This window comes from Crotalus tigris, unplaced genomic scaffold, assembly GCF_016545835.1.
Source record: "Crotalus tigris isolate CLP2741 ecotype Arizona unplaced genomic scaffold, ASM1654583v1 scf7180000024386.1433019, whole genome shotgun sequence".
NCBI lineage: Eukaryota > Metazoa > Chordata > Lepidosauria > Squamata > Viperidae > Crotalus > Crotalus tigris.
This window is the reverse complement of record NW_024100556.1, coordinates 650,309-669,345: the sequence shown is the minus strand read 5'-3', so window position 1 is coordinate 669,345 and position 19,037 is coordinate 650,309. Positions and strand designations below refer to the sequence as shown.

General features: G+C 43.3%; 1 pseudogene; it reads right to left on the bottom strand.

Annotated features, from left to right (window-relative positions):
- Nucleotides 1–5,352: 5,352 nt before the first annotated feature.
- Nucleotides 5,353–18,132, bottom strand: LOC120301581 (annotated as a pseudogene).
- Between the last annotated feature and the right edge of the window lie 905 nt (nucleotides 18,133–19,037).

The window sequence follows — 19,037 nt, the reverse complement described above, 5'->3', positions numbered from 1 at the left end:
CGCAACATCTTTTTTGTAGTATGGTGACCAAAATTGTTTGCAATATTCCATGTGTAGTCTTACTAGGGTTTTATAAAGCGATACTAATACTTTGTGTGATCTTGATTCTGTGCCTCAACCCAGGATTGTATTACCTTTTTTGGCAGCGGCTGCACATTACTAGCTCATAGCCAAGTGATTGTCTAGTAGGACTCTAAGGTCCCTCTCACAGTTACTATTTTTGAGCCCAGTCTCACCTACTCTGTATTTCTCTCATTTTTCCTGCCTAAATGTAAAACTTTGCTTTTCTCCACATTAAAACATATTTTGTTGGATAGAGCTCATTGTTCAACTTTGTTGGATAGAGCCCATTGTTCAACAAGATCTTTTTGAATCCTGAACTTGTCTTCTGGGGTGTTGATTATTCCTGCCAGTTTAGTGTCATCTGCAAATTTGATGAGTTCCCCCTTTATTCCCTCATCTAAATTACTGATGAAGATATTGAAGCATACTGGGCCTAAGATGGAGCCTTGTGGTATCTCACTGCTTACTTCTCTGTGTTCAAGTCTATTTGTTGAGTAGTTTGTCAGCCAGCTACAAATCCATCTGGTGGTGATGTTGTTTATTCCAGGGCTTTTCAACTGGTGATACATGTACCACTGGTGGTACACGACCACCTGGCTGGTGGTATGCGGCATTGCCTTCCTTCCCCCGCTCATTCCCAGCTCACTTACTTGTGGAAAACATGCTGCTTGGGGGCGGCCTGCAGAAACCCTACCGAGGGTGCGCAAAAAGCACAGGCGCAGAGCAAGGCCCCGCCCTCCCGAGGGACTCGTGCAGCAATCAGATTGACTTCGCCTCGTGCAGGATCCATGTCACCCTTCCCCCCCTCTTCTTACTTCAGAAGCAAGCACAAGCCTGAAGGGGACAGAGCCATGCACTCACTCGGCAGGTCGGTGTTTGAGACCACTCGCATCGTGGCCCTGAGCACTAACCTCACAACTGCCCCCTCCTTCTTTTCCCCCTTCTCTCTCTCTCTCTGTTGCAGCCTCACTCTTTTCCATTTTCTTTTCCTCTCCCCCCCCTCCTGCGAGCTTGCAATACCCCTCATAGCCCTCACATTGCTTCCTGGGCTTGAGTCTTTTCCCCCCTCTCCTCTTCCCGAGGTGCCCAGCTTTATGGAGGAGAAAGCAAAGTGGCCAGACAGCGCACGCCCTCCCAGAGGCCTCATCCTGCAGCAGCAGGTGGGAATCCAGGCCGTATGTTTTGTTGATGTGTGTCAGGCGAAGCCATCAGAACACGGGTGTGTTTTCCCTTTCGGGGCAGAAGCACACAGCGTTGCCTGTATCACGGGCTTAACATTTTTTTAACTCGCCACTTTTAGGGGCAGTGTAAAGACAATCTCCGGGAGGCGTGTCTTGGCCATCTTCCTTTCCAGCTCACTTGCTTGCAGAAAGCGAGCGAGCAAGATTGCCGGGAGCCAGGGTAAACAGGCGTCGTCTCCTGCCTGCTTTGCACGGGGCGAGCCTGGAGAGATGCAGGGCTGTAATTTGCCTGAAAGTTGCTAGAAGTGTTTGGCTGGCGGGTGGAGGAGGGAGAGGACTGGGGCTCTGGCAGGTCTTGGGCTGGTGTTGTGCTTTGTGGGTGAGGGCGTGTGTGTGTGTGAATCACATACTCCTTCCCAGCTCACTTGCTTGCAGAAAGCGAGCAAGATTGCCGGGAGCCAGGGTAAACAGGCAGGCGTCTCCTCCCTGCTTTGCATGGAGTGAGCCTGGAGAGATGCAGGGCTGTAATTTGCCTGAAAGTTGCTGGAAGTGTTTGGCTGGCAGGTGGAGGAGGAGGGAGAGGACCAGGGCTCTGGCAGGTCTTGAGCCGGTGTTGTGCTTTGTGGGTGAGGGCGTATGTGTGTGTCAATCACACACTCCTTCCCAGCTCACTTACTTGCAGAAAGCGAGGGGGGTGGAGAACGGTGGGGGGTTGAGGAGGGAGAGGAGGGCTCTGGCAGGTCTTGGGCTGGTGTTGCGCTTTGTGGGTGAGGGCGTGTATGTGTGTATATATGTATATACACATACACAACGTAGGGATCCTTGGGGGAAGAAATGTCATTTGGGCTTGTGCTCAGAAACTCAAGAAAACAACCAAGTTCAGAGAGCGCCAAGGACCCCTCATGTCAACCCTGAGCTATAAATACTCTCCTTTATCAGTTGAATCAAAGTGTTATTCTTTTCAATATTTCTCAACTTTACTGCACCCTTCTAAGTTGCATTATCATTATCTTAACTTTATTGCAGTCATTAACCAGAACAAAAGAATTGGCATTCAAATACTCAGAATATCCAAAACTAAAGTGAGAAATTCAGGATGGTTAAAAAAGTACTTTCAGACAGACGCTTTGGCTAAAAAACAGTATCAAATCAGAATATGTTAAAAGGGCTTATACTACAGATATACAAGATGAAATTTAAATATGCAATCTGAATAATATGAACTTGGAATAGCACTGTAAAATATGTATACACAAATACATGTGCATATTCATATATATTCTCCCTCTCCCTTTCTCAGACACACACACACACACACACACACACACACACACAGTCCGCTTATCCTGGGGCTTTATTTAGCAAGCAGCATATTTGCTTTTCAGAGTATAAACAGTAACATGCCTATTGAAAAGTTTGGTTTCCCTCCTGCCCACTCACAATAGTAACAACTTTTGGCGTGTCTTTTATGGTGGGTTGTAGTTCTTACACAAAGGCTGAGATTTCTTGCACCAAATCTTGGCATGCAGTTTTTGCAATTGTTCCTGTATCAAGAGATTTAGTCATTCCTTTATATTGGACTTAACACTGCTCATCTTAATTATTACAGTAGCGGGGAGAGAGAGGGAGAGGGAGGGAGGGAGAACAGCCAACCAGCCACCTGACTATCAAGGTAGTGGTGCATATTTATATGGAGAAATTCCTCATACATTCATCAGTGCAAAAGGAAAGTGATTCAGCAAAGGAACCGCCACCGAAGAAATCAAAACTGGCACCAAATCGAAAATACAATGAAGATTATTTGAAGTTTGGATTTTATTTCCTGGAAGAGAATGATCAGCAGCTTCTTGTTTGTGTTATCTGCAATGAAGTATTATCCAAGCATTCCATGAAGCCTTCTTTGCTCCAGAGACATTTTACAACAAAACATAAAAAGCACACTGAAAAGCCAGTAGCATTTTTTTGTGAAGAGAGATGAATTTATAAAACACCGTGCTGCTTTCGTGAAGGGCACTACCATCTCCCAAAAATGTCTGGAAGCATCTTACCAATTGTCCTTGATAGCAGCTAAACGAGATAAGCCTCACACAATCGTGGAAGAAGTCGTGATTCCCTCTGCCATTGCTATTTCCTCAATTCTCTTTGATAGAAAAATAACTGGTGCTATTCGTAATATTCCATATTCTGATAACACCGTCCAAAGACGAATACAAGATATGGCCACAGATGTTATTCAACAAGTGGTGGAAAAAAATTGCATTTCAATTGGATGAAAGCACTGGCATCGCCGGTGAGGCGCAATTAATTGTCTTTGTGCATGTTCCTGATTCAGATGATATACTGGAACACATATTATTTTGCCGCCCACTAACTGGCAGAATGACTGGGGAAAAAATATTCACAATTGACAATTTTTTTCAATGAATATGGAATATTATGGACTTGGTGTGTAGGAATTTGTTCTGATGGTGCAGCAGCTCTTACAGGAAGAGCTTCAGGGATGATAGCATGACCTAAGGCAAGAAACAGCTCCATTGTTTCAAATCATTGCATCTTGCATAGACATGCACTTGCTGCTAAACGGATGAGCCCAGTATTACATGAGACTTTGGCGGATGCTGCAAAAATAATTACTTTCATCAAAAGCTGGCCATTGAATGGATGTTTATTCCGGCAATTATGCAAGGATTTGGATTCTGAACATAGCACTCTTCTTTTTCATACAGAAGTATGTTGGTTGTCAAGAGGTGAAACATTATCGAGATTATTCGAGCTACAAGATGAAACGCACCTGTTCCTGACAAATGTTTCATAACCCTTAGCAGAAAAGTTTAAAAATATCTTTTGGGTATCCTGCCTTGCCTATTTGGCTGACATATTTAAAAAGCTAAATGAACTTAATCAGTCACTGCAGGGCCACAGTCATAACGTGTTTATTATGGAAGACAAAGTTTGTACCTTCCACAAAAAAATCTCCATGGATAGGACAAGTAGAAAAAAGGAATATTGCCTCATTTTGCAATGTGTCAGATTTTATTGAACTAAATTCTATTGTTGACACTGAGGGCATTGAAACAGCCATCAAAAATAATTTAGAAAAATTGCACACAGAGTTTGAGTTGTATTTTCCATTCGTGTCAAGAGGATGCGATACTAGAATTTGCTGGGTTGCATCACCCTTCATCATGGACAATGTTGTGAACTCTGACCTTTCCTCTCCAGAGCAAAAGGCAGTTAAAATCAAATCACTGTTTGAAGGAACTTTTCAATGAAAAAACACTGAGTTCTGGAGCCAAGCTGCAAAATTATACCCGGAAGTGGGGGGAAAGGCTATCAGAGCCTTACTGCCATTTGGTTCCACATACTTGTGTGAGAAGGCATTTTCTTCCTCAACATGTATAAAAACTAAGGAAAGGAATTGCCTTCAGTTGGAATCTGACTTAATTCTGTCAGTAAGCACTCTCCAGCCATGACTGCAAAGATTAATGGCAGAGAAGCAGGCATAACTTTCCCATTAAAAGTGTGGTAAATGGGTACACTTTTTTCCTTTTTTTTTTTTTGTTCAATATAGTTTTTGACACCTTGCTAAGCTGGCACTCGAATATTGTCATGTTCTAAAGGTGGCACTCTCCTCTGCCTCTGCACGCGCACAGGGAGAGCTGTGATTTTCTCCAGGCTGGGGTCTGGGCGGCGTAGCACTGGACAATGGGAGAGAGGGAGGGAAGGAAGGACGGAAGGAAGGAAGGAAAGAAAAAAGAGACATGGAAGAGAGGGAGGGCACCCACCCCAGTCCCACCCCCCTCCACCAGAGACTGATGGATTCCCTCCACAAACACCCTGCAACCTGAGTGATGAGCTGGCCACACCACCACCCCCCGGCCATTGACTTCGCTTGTCAAAAAGATGCAAAAGGTGATCACATGACCCTGGGACACTGTGACCGTCATAGATATGAATCAGTTGCCAAGCATCCAAATGTAAATCACATGACCCTGGATATGCTGCAACAGTCATAAGTGTGAAAAATGATCATAAGTCACTTTTTTCAGTGCCGTTGTAACTTCAAAGTCACTATGCGAATTGTAAGTCGAGGACTACCGGTACTTTATCATCTTTTTCCTTTTTTTTTTGGTCAGGTTTTTGCAACCTTGCTAGGCGACTGGTGGTACTTGGATATTGCCTTATCCTAAAAGTGGTACAATGGGTGAAAAGATTGAAAAGCCCTGTTCTACACTGTGTGACTCCTTTTATGGGAGTTAAGATAACTGTTTTTAATAAAACCTTTTCCACACACCATACATTTATATGGCTTCTCCCGTGTGGATTCTTTTATGGATGTTAAGATAACTCTTCCTAGAAAAACTCTTTCCACATTCTATACATTTACAAGGCTTCTCCCCCGTGTGAATCTTTTTATGGGAGGTAAGGCTAGTAGAGAAAGAAAAGCATTTTCCACACTCCATGCATTTATATGGCTTCTCCCCGGTATGTGTCCTACTATGGTAAATAAGTTGGCAGTTCTTAGTAAAGCTCTTTCCACACTCCATGCATTTATAAGGCTTCTCTCCTGTATGTATCGTACTATGGTAAATAAGTTGGCAGTTCTTAATAAAGCTCTTCCCACACTCCATGCATTTATATGGTTTCTCCCCTGTGTGGATCTTTCTATGGAAAATAAGTTCACTGTTGTTACGGAAGCTCTTTCCACATTCCATGCATTTATAGGGCTTCTCTCCAGTGTGGATTCGTTTATGAACAGTAAGAGAAGAATTGTAATAGAAGCTCTTTCCACACTCTGTGCACTTATAGGGCTTTTCTCCTGTATGTATCGTACTATGGTAAATAAGTTGGCAGTTCTTAATAAAGCTCTTTCCACACTCCATGCATTTATGTGGCTTTCCCCCTGTGTGTATCCAGTGATGGGAAGTAAGAGAATCACTGTGAGCGAAACACTTTCCACACTCCATGCATTTATAGGGCTTCTCCCCTGTGTGGATCCTTTTATGGGAAGTAAGATTGCTGCTCTGAGTAAATGTCTTTCCACATTCCATGCATTTATATGACTTCCCTGCTGTATGGATCTGGTAATGCGAAGTAAGAGAATTACTACAAGTGAAGCTCTTTCCACACTCCTTGCATTTATAGAGCTTCTCCTTTATGTGGGTCCTTTTATGGCAAGTAAGACTTTTCAAGTGAGTAAAGCTCTTTCCACACTCCATGCATTTATAGGGCTTCTCCCCTGTGTGGATCCTTTTATGGGAAGTAAGACTGCTGCTAGCAGTAAAGGTCTTTTCACACTCCATGCATTTATACGGCTTCTCCCCTGTATGGATCCAGTTATGCAAAGTAAGAGATTTACTACAAGCGAAGCTCTTTCCACACTCAGTGCATTTATATGGCTTTTCCCCTGTATGGATCCTTAAGTGAGAAGTAAGAGAAGAAGTAGAAGTGAAGCTCTTTCCACACTCAGTGCATTTATAGGGCTTCTCCCCTGTGTGGATCCTTTCATGGGAAGTAAGAGAAGTAGTAGAAGTGAAGCTCTTTCCACACTCAGTGCATTTATAGGGCTTCTCCCCTGTGTGGATCCTTTCATGGGAAGTAAGAGAAGTAGTAGAAGTGAAGCTCTTTCCACACTCAGTGCATTTATAGGGCTTTTCCCCTGTATGGATCCTTAAATGAGAAGTAAGAGAATTACTACAAGCGAAGCTCTTTCCACACTCAGTGCATTTATAGGGCTTTTCCCCTGTATGGATCCTTAAATGGGAAGTAAGAGAATTACTACAAGCGAAGCTCTTTCCACACTCAGTGCATTTATATGGCTTTTCCCCTGTATGGACCCTTAAATGGAAAGTAAGAGAAGAACTAAAAGTGAAGCTCTTTCCACACTCAGTGCATTTATATGGCTTCTCCTTTGTATGGATCCTTTTATGGGAAGTAAGACTGTTTCTTTGAGTAAAGCTCTTTCCACACTCCATGCATTTATAGGGCTTCTCTCCTGTGTGGATCCTTTTATGGGAAATAAGACTGCCGATTGTAGTAAAGGTCTTTTCACATTCCATGCATTTATATGGCTTTTCCCCTGTATGGATCCGGTAATGCATAGTAAGAGAATGACTAAAAGTGAAGCTCTTCCCACACTCCATGCATTTATAGGGCTTCTCTCCTGTGTGGATCCTTTTATGGGAAGTAAGACTACTGCTCTGAGTAAAGCTCTTCCCACACTCCATGCATTTATAGGACTTCTCACCTGTGTGGATTCTCTTATGATGTGTAAGATGACAGTGCATAGTGAAGTTTTCCCCACACTCCATGCATTTATATGGCTTCTCCTTTGTATGGATCCTTTTATGGGAAGTAAGACTGTTTCTTTGAGTAAAGCTCTTTCCACACTCCATGCAGTTATATGGCTTCTCCCCTGTGTGGATCCTTTTATGGGAAGTAAGACTGCTGCCCTTAGTAAAGGTCTTTTCACACTCCATGCATTTATATGGTTTCTCTCCTGTGTGGATTCGTTTATGAACAGTAAGAGAAGAATTGTGAGAGAAGCTCTTTCCACACTCTGTGCACTTATATGGCTTCTCCCCTGTATGGATCCAGTAATGCGAAGTAAGAGAATTACTACAAGTGAAGCTCTTTCCACACTCCTTGCATTTATGGAGCTTCTCCTTTATGTGGGTCCTTTTATGCCAAGTAAGACTTTTCAAGTGAGTAAAGCTCTTTCCACACTCCATGCATTTATAGGGCTTCTCCCCTGTGTGGATCCTTTTATGGGAAGTAAGACTGCTGCTAGTAGTAAAGGTCTTTTCACACTCCATGCATTTATACGGCTTCTCCCCTGTATGGATCCAGTTATGCAAAGTAAGAGATTTACTACAAGCGAAGCTCTTTCCACACTCAGTGCATTTATATGGCTTTTCCCCTGTATGGATCCTTAAGTGAGAAGTAAGAGAATTACTACAAGTGAAGCACTTTCCACACTCCATGCATTTATAGGGCTTCTCCCCTGTGTGGATCCTTTTATGGAAAGTAAGAGTCTTTATGTGAATAAAGTTCTTTCCACACTCCGTGCATTTATAAGGCATTTTCCCTTTGTGGATCGTTTCATGCATAAAAAGATTTCTGAGTGAGGTAAAGCACTTTCCACACTCTCTGCATTGGTAGGGCTTCTCTCTTGTGTGGATCTTTTTATAAGAAGTTAGTTGTCTGCTCTTAGTAAAGCTTTTCCCACACTCCATGGATTTATAGGTTTCCTCTGCTTTGTGGATCCTTTTATGGAAAATAAGTTGATTGTTCTTAACAAAGCTCTTTCCACGCTCCACGCATTTATAGGGCTTCTCTCCTGTGTGGGTCCTTTTTTGAGATGTATGGGACCCATTTTTATGAGGAAGAGACAAGGTCCATTTGTAATCTTTTCCACTGTCTCCAGATATAGAAGCTTCTCCTTTGGTTTGAGTTTGATAGTATTTATTTACATCTAATTTCTTTGTGAGTACGTTTATACCTTTTCCAATATATTTGTTTTTTATTTTTCCTTGTTGGGCCCCATAGGCTTCAGCTGGTGCCTGAACAGAAGATGAATTTTCCCGATTACAATTATTTGCCTGGTTTCTCTCATGGCTTTCTTCTTCCATTAGAACTGCAGGGTTCTTCGTATTATACCCACGAGTGATCATTTGGAATAGTTCCCAGGAATCTTCATATTCTTCCCCATTACCTTCACAGGAAAATAAAAATAGCTTTAGAGAAAAAGAGCAAAGCATAGGAAGTTTAAATATAATAAAAAACAAACTACTTGAATCTTTTCAGAAAGCCCGTCAAGAATTTGATCTGGATTTTTTTGTTTAAAATTTTGGAAGTTAAATCAAGCTTTGTATGGCTAGGGCAAAACCATAGGTTAAATTTCAAATTCTCCAAAATTCGAAGGAAAGGGGAGGATTTGTCTGCCCAATTTGAAATTAGACTTTGTAGTCTTCTCTGTCATTTGGATAAGAAACAGGGGTTGCTGAGAATTATGAGAATGTTGTAACAAGAAGAGCATGACAGAGGTTTGCATGACATGGATCTTTGTGGTACGATAAATTTAGGCTCAATCTAGATTTTAAAACCATAACGTCAGAAATACCACATTGAGAATATGAAACAGATATAAAATCAGGCTGTGTCCCAAAACATCTTAATGTCTCTTAGCAGAAAATAGAAGCAGGAAAAGACAATGGATAACATGTCGAAAGTCATTATAATTTGAGCTGCAGGAATACCAAACTAAGTCAAGAATGGCAAAAGGATATAACTGTCAGTCGTTTTCATATTGTCAGAAAGATTCCAGGTAGATAAGGGGAACTATAGTGTTCAACAACATAAAGCAGAATTCGAATCTCTGTTGTGTACAAAAGATACGTAATTGTTAAAACCTTTAATCAGGCTGAGGAATATGAACAGAAAAATATTCAGAAGTGTATAAATGTACCTCAGACTAATAACGGAAATGTCGACAAGATAAAGGATCATTTTGTCGTGCTCTGGTGGACTTGTAAAAAAGCTAGAAAAGTTTGAATTCAAAGACATTCACTGATACTGAGAACTTTGAAGATTAATATCCAACTGTAATCAGAAGACTTTATGCTGGCACTGAGCAACAGTCATTGAAGATTGTCTCTGAGTATGATAACCGTAATGAGACTATTATAGACAAAAAGCTGGAAGGGCTCTTACCCAAAGAGGCCACGTTCCTATGATTTTCCAGCATGACTTCCCAGTGCAGCACTTTTTGGTCAGCATCCAGCTGAGACCACTCCTCTTCGGAGAAATACACAGCCACCTCCTTAAAGGACACAAGGCCATTCTGAATGACAAGAAAACAGAACAAAAACAGGGAAGATTTTAAAGACAAACAAAGATGTACATTTCAGGCCATTCAGTGAAAGGAATCCCACTTTTCACCTGGATCTTTCTGTCTGACTGTCTGTCCCCATCCATCAACAAGACGGTCAGCATCTGGAGAGAATCAACTGGAATGGGCCTTGGAACCCCCACCTATCACTCACTCCCATACACCCAGCGTTTGCAGAAGAAAATGCAGGTGGAGGTTCTTTTTACCATTTAAGTAAAAGCCTTGTGGTGTTTCCAGAACACACAATCCTATCCATGCCCAAAACCTTCATTAAAGTTGTTTGAGAGCCACCCAGGGATTTACATGGGTATTATCAACAGACAAAGGTACACAAGCCCTGTTTCAGCTGCTCCTCAGATTACAAGGAATCCACTACTTGTACCCCATCCCAATGGCTGAAGAAGAGAAAGCTGCTTGGGAAGAGCATTTCTCATCCTTTCCAAACCTGGATTTTTTGGCCCCAAATTCTAGGCACAAATTGCAGTATTAGAAATTACTTTAAAGGCTGAAGGGCCTTGATCTGCCCACCCCCTTTGGATTTTAACCGTCTGCTTCATCTTTTAACCTGGTGCCATTATTTTGTTATCACTGGTTATAAGCAAGGCTTTTTAGAAGCTGTAAGGTGCCAATGTGATTCCTTCGGTTATTATTGAGTAGCCTTGCACAATTCCACTTCAAAGAATTAATAAAAGGATCACTATTCAGCAAACACTAACACTGAAAATTTTATTTTTTATCATCATCTCTTACTTGAGTTTGAGTATCAACCACTCTTTCAGCACCACCATAGATAGGAGTCAAATTCGTTCTATTCTTCCCTGTGAGGGAGACAGAGTTTTTCAATGGATAATAAACAAAATAGCAGGAGGCATTCTACAGAATGGATGATATAGAACAGAGAGCTGAGACCTCTCTTAGGAATAGGTGGATTTTTGATTACCATCTGAGATGTCCTGACTTGCGGCATCCTGAGAGATCCTCCTGAAAAGCAGCTCCAGAGGGAGATTTGATGGATTCCTGATTCTCATAGGATCTCTAGTCTGCAGAGGGGAAGACTTGAATAAGACATTACACAACATGGATTCTTATTCTCTAAAAACAACTTCAATCCCACAATATCAATCAATGAGCCTAGAATGTAAGAAAGGAACAGCTGTCTCCAGTCTATCTTCTAGAATGGATAATGGAACAATGTCCTGCAAGAACTAGTGAAACATCGCTACATATTACGAAGAGCAGAGAAGTAGGAAAGGGAAGGGTGAAAAATTCAAACACATTCTTTATTCCCTTCTGAACTTCCAAGGTGAAGGTCTCTCACCTGCAACTTGACTTGTTCCTTCTGCTCCTCTGCTTGACTCATGAGGAAGCCTTCCGTCAGGGCCACCACTTGGGAACTGGTCTCTGCTCCACACTCCCGCAACCAGTTTTCCATCTGTGGGGGCAGAAGGGCCAGCAGCTGCTCCAGAACAACGAGGTCCAACATTTGGGTTTCAGGGTGCGTTTCTAGCCTCAGCCATTGACTATAAATATTGTGGAGTCGGCTGCAAAGTCCTCGGGGACCTTCAGTCTCTTGGTATTGGATGTCTCTGAAGTTCCAGGGCTGAATCTCTGAACGGATGATGGTTTTCTCCTCCAGGATCTTCTGCTCAGTTTTTGCCCAGATCTTCCCACAACTGCCAGGCTCAACAGCAGAGGGGCCTTTTCCAGTTCCCTCACTTGCTAATGGTTGTTTCTGCATCCTTTGCCTGTCCTAGAAGGAAATTCCAGATAGGTCAGAGGAATCTTGTGGATCTCCAAACATCTTTCAATTCATAGGACTATTCCGGTAACTGCAGGACTGACTGCACTTCACCCAAGAGTTAACTTTTTGTTGATAGGAAGGTTCTTGAGAGGACTCTAGTTTCTGCATCTGAAATGGAAAAGAAAATAAATTCAAAGAATGAGGTGGACTTAGCCACTGAACAACATTCATCTTTATGGAAGGGAGTCTTTTTCTGAGCTGGCAAAGGATTGCAATAGTAATAGTTCTTAGATGTATGTACTGCTTCACAGTGCTTTGCAGCCCTCTCTAAGTGGTTTTCATAGTCAGCATATCCCCCTCATCCTTCTCTACATCAAACTAGACCAGGGATAGGCAACCTTGGCTCTTTTATAACTCGTGGGCTTCAACGAACACCTAGAGGCAAAGTCATTATTAAAAGCCAACATGGGTTTGTCAAAAATAGATCATGCCAGACAAATCTTATTGCATTCTTTGACCAAGTGACAAAATTAGTGGATCAGAGGAATGTTGGGGACATAATTTACTTGGACTTCAGTAAGGCATTTGATAAAGTAGATCACAACCTACTACTTGATAAGATAGAAAAATGTGGGGTAGACAGAATCATCACCAGATGGCTCCGTAGTTGGCTGACCGGCCATACTCAGCGAGTGGTCCTCAATGGAATTGCATCTATATGGAGGGAAGTGTGTAGTGGGGTGCCACAGGGCTTTGTTCTGGGTGCAGTGCTCTTCAACATCTTCATCAACGATTTGGACGAAGGGATAGATGGGGAACTCATCAAATTTGCAGACGACACCAAGCTGGCAGGAATAGCCAACACTCCAAAAGACAGACTTAAGATACAGAAGGATCTGGACAGACTTGAACACTGGGCACTAACTAACAAAATGAAATTCAATGGTGAAAAAAGCAAGGTTCTACATTTAGAGAAGAAAAACCAAATGCACAAGTACAGCATAGGTAGTACCATGCTCAGTAGTAGTAACTGTGAGAGGGACCTCGGAGTCCTAGTAGACAATCACCTCAATATGAGCCAGCAGTGTGCTGCAGCTGCCAAAAAGGCCAACACAGTGCTAGGCTGCATTAACAGAGGGATAGAATCAAGATCACGTGAAGTATTAATACCACTCTTCAATGCCTTGGTAAGGCCACACTTGGAATACTGCATCCAGTTTTGGTCACCACGATGTAAAAAGATGTTGAGACTCTAGAAAGAGTACAGAGAAAGCAACAAAGATGATTAGGGGACTGGAGGCTAAAACATATAAGGAATGGTTGCTAGAATTGGGTATGTCTAGTTTAATGAAGAGAAGGACGAGGGGGGACATGATAGCAGTGTTCCAATAACTCAGGGGCTGCCATAAAGAAGAGGGATTCAAGCTATTTTCCTGAAGGCAACAAGAAGCAACGGGTGGAAACTAATCAAGGAGAGAAGCAACCTAGAACTAAGGAGAAACTTCCTGACAGTGAGAACAATTAATCAGTGGAACAGCCTGCCTCCAGAAGCAGTAAATGCTCCAACACTGGAAGTTTTTAAGAAGAGACTGGACAGCCATTTGTCCGAAATGGTGTAGGGTTTCCTGCCTGAGCAGGGGGTTGGACTAGATGACCTCCAAGGTCCCTTCCAACTTTATTATTATTATTATTATTATTATTATTATTATTATTATTATTATTATTATTATTATTATTATCTCCCAGAATTCCTGAGCTAGTATGGCTGGCTCAGAAATTCTGGGAGTTGAAGTCGACAAGTCATAAAAGAGCCAAGGCTGCCTACCCTAAACTAGACATACCCAATTCCAACAACTATTCTTTATATGTTTTAGCGTCCAGTCTGGTAATCATCTTTGTTGCTGTTCTCTGTACTATCTAGAGTCTCAACATCTTTTTTACACTGTGGTGACCAAAACTGAATGCAGTATTCCAAGTGTAGCCTTGCAAAGACATTGTAAAATAGTATTAACACTTCACATGATTTTGATTCTATCCCTCTGTTAATGCAGCCTAGCACTGTGTTGGCTTTTTTGGCAGCTGCAGAACACGGCTAGCTCATATTTAAGTGATTGTCCACTAGACTCCGAGATCCTTCTCATAGTTACTACTACTGAGCAAGGTACCCCCTATATTATACCTTTGCATTTGTTTTTTGTTTTTTTTGCTTAAATGTAGATCCTTACTGTCTTTACTATTGAATTTCATTTTGTTAGATAGCGCCCAATTTTCAGGTCTGTTGAGATCCTCATGTATCTTAAGCCCATCTTCTGGAGTGTTGGCTGTTTCTGCCAGATTGGTGTCGTCTGCAAATTTGATGAATTCCCCATCTATCCCCTCGTCCAAATCGTTGATGAAGATGTTGAAGAGCAGTGGGCCCAGAACAGAGCCCTGGGGCACCCAACTACACACTTCCCTCCATGTAGAGGCTGTTCCATTGAGGATCACACACTGAGTATGGCCGTTTAGTCAGCTACGAATTGCATCTTGTTGGGACCTAAAGTCACCCCAGAGAGGCGACAAAGAAGGAGGGGACCCTCGTAGATCACGGTGAGATGGTGGTTCAGCCATTTGATCTGAGGAAGCCTTCTGAACTAACAGATGAAAGACTGGCTGCAATCCAATGGCCAGTCAGAAGCTACCAACAGTCAGGAAAAAAAAGCACTATTCAGCAGTTTAAGCAACGCATTTGGAACTGGGTGTATTTTTTCTGCTCTACAATTTAAAAAAAAAATCCCTGAAGAAAAGAATCCCAAAAAGCAAGGCTCCAAGAAGCAAGAAGATGGAGGGGGGGGGGGTTCCTTGGTGCCCCTCTCCCTAGAAGAGGGGTGTCAAACTCAATTTCATTGAGGGCCACATCAGCATTGTGGTTGCCCTTGGGGGGGGGCGGGGGGGTGTGGCCAGGGTGGGTATGGATGGAGTGGGTGTGACCTACTGGGTGGGCATGGCCAGCTCTACATCGTTCGCGTCAAGGGTGCCTGTGGGGGCCTGGGCAGAAGTGGGACAGATCTGAGGGTCTCTGGCAGAAGGGGGGACCGGGGCAAGCGCCAAGGCATGGTCCATTTCTTCATTCCTCACAAAGGGTGACATCTCCCCAGCATGCACCCAGGGGGTGGGGCTGACACAGCAGGGGCTGGTTCCTCGCTGTTTCTAGATGGCCTTGTGGAGCTAAGACTGAATGCGTTTCAGCATAGATGGCCACCACAAAATTGTACATTGTCTCCCGGCTGGCCTGGGCTAGGGCCAAGGCAGCGGGGGTCGTTCCCTCACTGTTTCTAGGATGTCTTCGTGGGCCACATGAAACCACGTCGCGGGCCGCATCTTTCCCCCGGGCCTTGTGTTTGACATGTCTGCTCTAGAAGAACAGCAGTGGTTCAATATTTTTGGGGAGAAAGCAGATAGATTATAAAACTAATTTGGAAATAATTTAAAGTTGCAACACTGAAAAATTTGGGAGACTTAAAATATTTTGAAAACTTTATCCTGTTTTTGAAAAATACCAGATTGAACCTTTGAGAAATAAGTCCTGGTTGAAAAACACACATTTAATGACATCTAGTGGTGACAAAAGGAACAGCACTAAGACCTTGCTTTGCACGTTGCTTGGAAGGACTGACCTTGCCTTGAAGCCCAAACAGAGATAGCAACTAGACTCTTTGATGTGCCTGAACTTCTCAGCCTTTCAGACTGCAGCTGGAAAAGGATAAAAAAAAACCTCTTTGGGCTGAATACGGCCGGTCAGCCAACTACAAATCCATCTGGTGGTGATGCTGTCTAACCCACATTTTTCTATCTTATCAAGTAGTAGGTTGCGATCTACTTTACCAAATGCCTTACTGAAGTTTACCTTTTGCAGAGGGGTCTTAGTGAGGAAAATGATCCCCAGCCTGGAATAATACTGAGTGAAATGATCCTGGGAAGGAACAACATTCTAACAATGGCAGGAAGGCTGAGTTCACATCACATAAAATGACAAGGAAATGACCCTGGCTTCCTGTTTTTCAGCGCTGGTTTTTTTTGGGAACAAAGTCATACTATAACATGACGATTGTTGAGATGATTCTATTTCTACATCTGAGATGGAAAAGAAAATAAATTGAAAAAATGAGAAGATGGTGGACTTAACTATTGAACAACATTCCTCCTCATGAAAGGGAAGCTGGTAAAGGATTGCAGTGGAATTGAGCAGATGGATCCTCTGGGTATTTATGTTTCTGTCTGTCCAGCAAGTGTGGTATGAAATATGGTCCTTGCTTACATCAACACATGGAATATTTCATATTGGATTACAAAGCAAATCTTTTATATTTGGGTAAAAAGGAAATACAAAATCCTCCAGTGTAGGCTAGCTGTTTTTCAAATTTAAGATCATATATACTCTACATTTAGGGATCATATAAGATGCCAGAACTCAAGGGGCTTATTAAACTGGAATGGAATACAGAAATTGGACACGTTTCTTGTGCTTGATATTGAGACATTTAGGCATTAGACATTCATTAAGGATGTTCCCCACTCTTGTCTTTAAGTTTGTATGTTTGTAAGTAACTGGAGCCAGAGAAGAGGTAAGGAGGAAATTCGAAAAATGGCTTATCCCAAGAAAGAAAACTTTATCTTTTCTCAGGTGTCTTAGTGAGGAAAAGGAAGAAGACCCTAACATGGAATAATACTGAGGGAAAAGATTCTGAGAAGGAACAACTTTCAAACAATGCCATGAAGGTTGTGTTCACATCAAATGAAAGGCAAAAGAAATGATCCTGGTTTAGGATGCTCACTTTCTATTTTTCAGCACTTGCTTTTGGGGAACAAAGTCACACTATAACATAAAGGCTGCTCCACACAATTTGCCCTGACTCCAGCCATATAAGCAAAATTCACATGAAACACAGGGCTTGAAAGAACACACCCTAAAGTGATGTTCATCCACGCTCTTAAGCGGGGAGGATCTGATCCTAGTTTATTCTTTGTCTCCAGAATAAACACTAAAGATTTGCAGTTTACATATCCAAAATGGAAAACCAAAGAAAGTACCACGAAAACAGGGTCTCTAATTGAAGTAGCAAAAATCCATCCCCAAAGAAAAAATAACAAGAAGAAATCTTATAAAACCACTAAAGTCAGGAAAGAAAATGGAGAATCCTGTTACGTACTTTAACGTCTGTTCAGCTGGGGCATATTCTGACAAATCTTTCTTGATCAACTTCTATCAAAGACCTAAAATACATTTAAAATATGTTCTGGGTTTCTGTTTCCTAGTTATTTATTCCAATGATTTCAAAAGAGAGTTGGAGTTAAGAACAATCCTACAAACACGAAATGTCTCAAGTCACAAAACCGCAAGTGAGATGAGATCTACCGCATATCAATCGATTTAATGAGAATATGAATCAACATTTGAACTTACAGTAAAACTTTAGACAGCAGAACCCCATTAATCAGTCTGGCCCAAACCCCTTTGAGAACTTCAGAAGCCAGAATCAACAAGCCACCATCCGTTACACAGAGGACGAACAGCCGAATGAATAAACCATTGACAGCCTAAGATGAGCTTCTGATTCATGCAACTCCGACAAACACGTTCCCCGCTTCTTAGCCTAATCCACGCTTTTCCAAAGACGGACAAATGAAGATAAATATGGACTTCAACTCCCAGGCTTGAAAGAGGTTTGGGAAACACCAGCCCAACTGGGCATCCGGTGCGAATGATGCGTCTCCGCATTCTCTCCCTTCTGTCTGCCGGCAGAGCCCCTTTGAAGTTGTGGGGAGAGGCGGGGGAAGCAGCACCCCAGTCCCGGTCCTCCCACCCGGGGCCCCGGTCTTGCACCCGGAGCCGGCAGGGGGACTTCGGACCAGCCTCCCCCTCCCCCCCATGCAGAGGTTCCCCCAGGAAATGGGGGGAAACTGCCCCTCCCTTCTGGCGACCCCCATTTCTTTGTTTCCCCCCTCCGCCCGGTCAAAGCATGGGAAAGAGCGGCAGGGCAACATGGGACCCCGGACTCCCACCCCGGGGGAAGACTTGGCCCGTCTCCACGCTCACCTCCAGCGCGGGATCCCTTTGCACGGGAAGAGACGCCACTCACTGAACTCGGATCTCGTCGGGATCCGCGTCTTGCACGGCTTCGTTGCAGCCTCTGCGCCTCCCGATCCAGGCTCACAGAGGGGGAGAGGAAGCACATAGGGCAGACGCGCTTCCCTCCTCTTCAGACGAAAGCCCAAGTCGACACGTGAGCTGCGGTAGCGGAAAAACGCCGGGCATGCTCGGCTCCTTCCTGCAAGCTGAGCGCGCCCCCTGTTGGACTCTGCGCGAAGTGCTAGGAATCTCCGAAAGAGCGGGAAAGAGGAGCGTTAGGTGGTGGGACGGCAGGGATGATGGGCATGGGAGTAGGAGGAAACGTTCCTTGCTCGAGAAAGGCGTCGGTGTCTCCAGAGACAGCAGCTTCTCCATCTTCCTGTCCAGGAACCGTCTGTGGAAATGGAGAAAAATCTTCCAGGAGGATTTGAACCTGCTTCCCTCAAGAACAGCCACCCTGAAGGCTCTGCAGAGTTTGGAGGAGGCCTCAAAGGGGCCCAAATCCTCTCAGAAATGCAATCAGAAGATGAGGACCAGGAGCCTCAATTTGTGTCTTGCAGTTGTTGGGAACTCCAGCGTTAAGGGGGGGGGGGAGGAGACCGGACACATGTAGGGAAGCGGCAACTGGGAAAATGGAGATTTCTCCTGTTTCTGGTTCTGTATCCACATCTACCCTTGTCCAGTTCTTGGCTCCAGGTACCTCAGAATCACTGGAAAGGCAGAGTGAGCGGCTCCTTGTGACCAAGGAAAGGATGCTGAAGAAAAAAGCAAAAGCCATTGCAAAGTTGGGGAAAAGCTGAAACTGTTGGATGTTCCAGAAATTTTACCTCAGAAGGCTCCTTGGAGCACAAATGGAGGGGGGGGGCAGCGTTTCACCTGTGACTGAATAAAAGTCGGAACTGCAAAATGATGTAAAGTAAAGTAAAGATGGAATAGAGAATGTAACATTAAAACACCATGTGGGACAAAAAGGAAGAGAAAAATATGAGGAAATATGCGTATGAAAATTAAGACTTTTGTAGATGTCACGGACCCGTTGGAGCCCGGATCTGA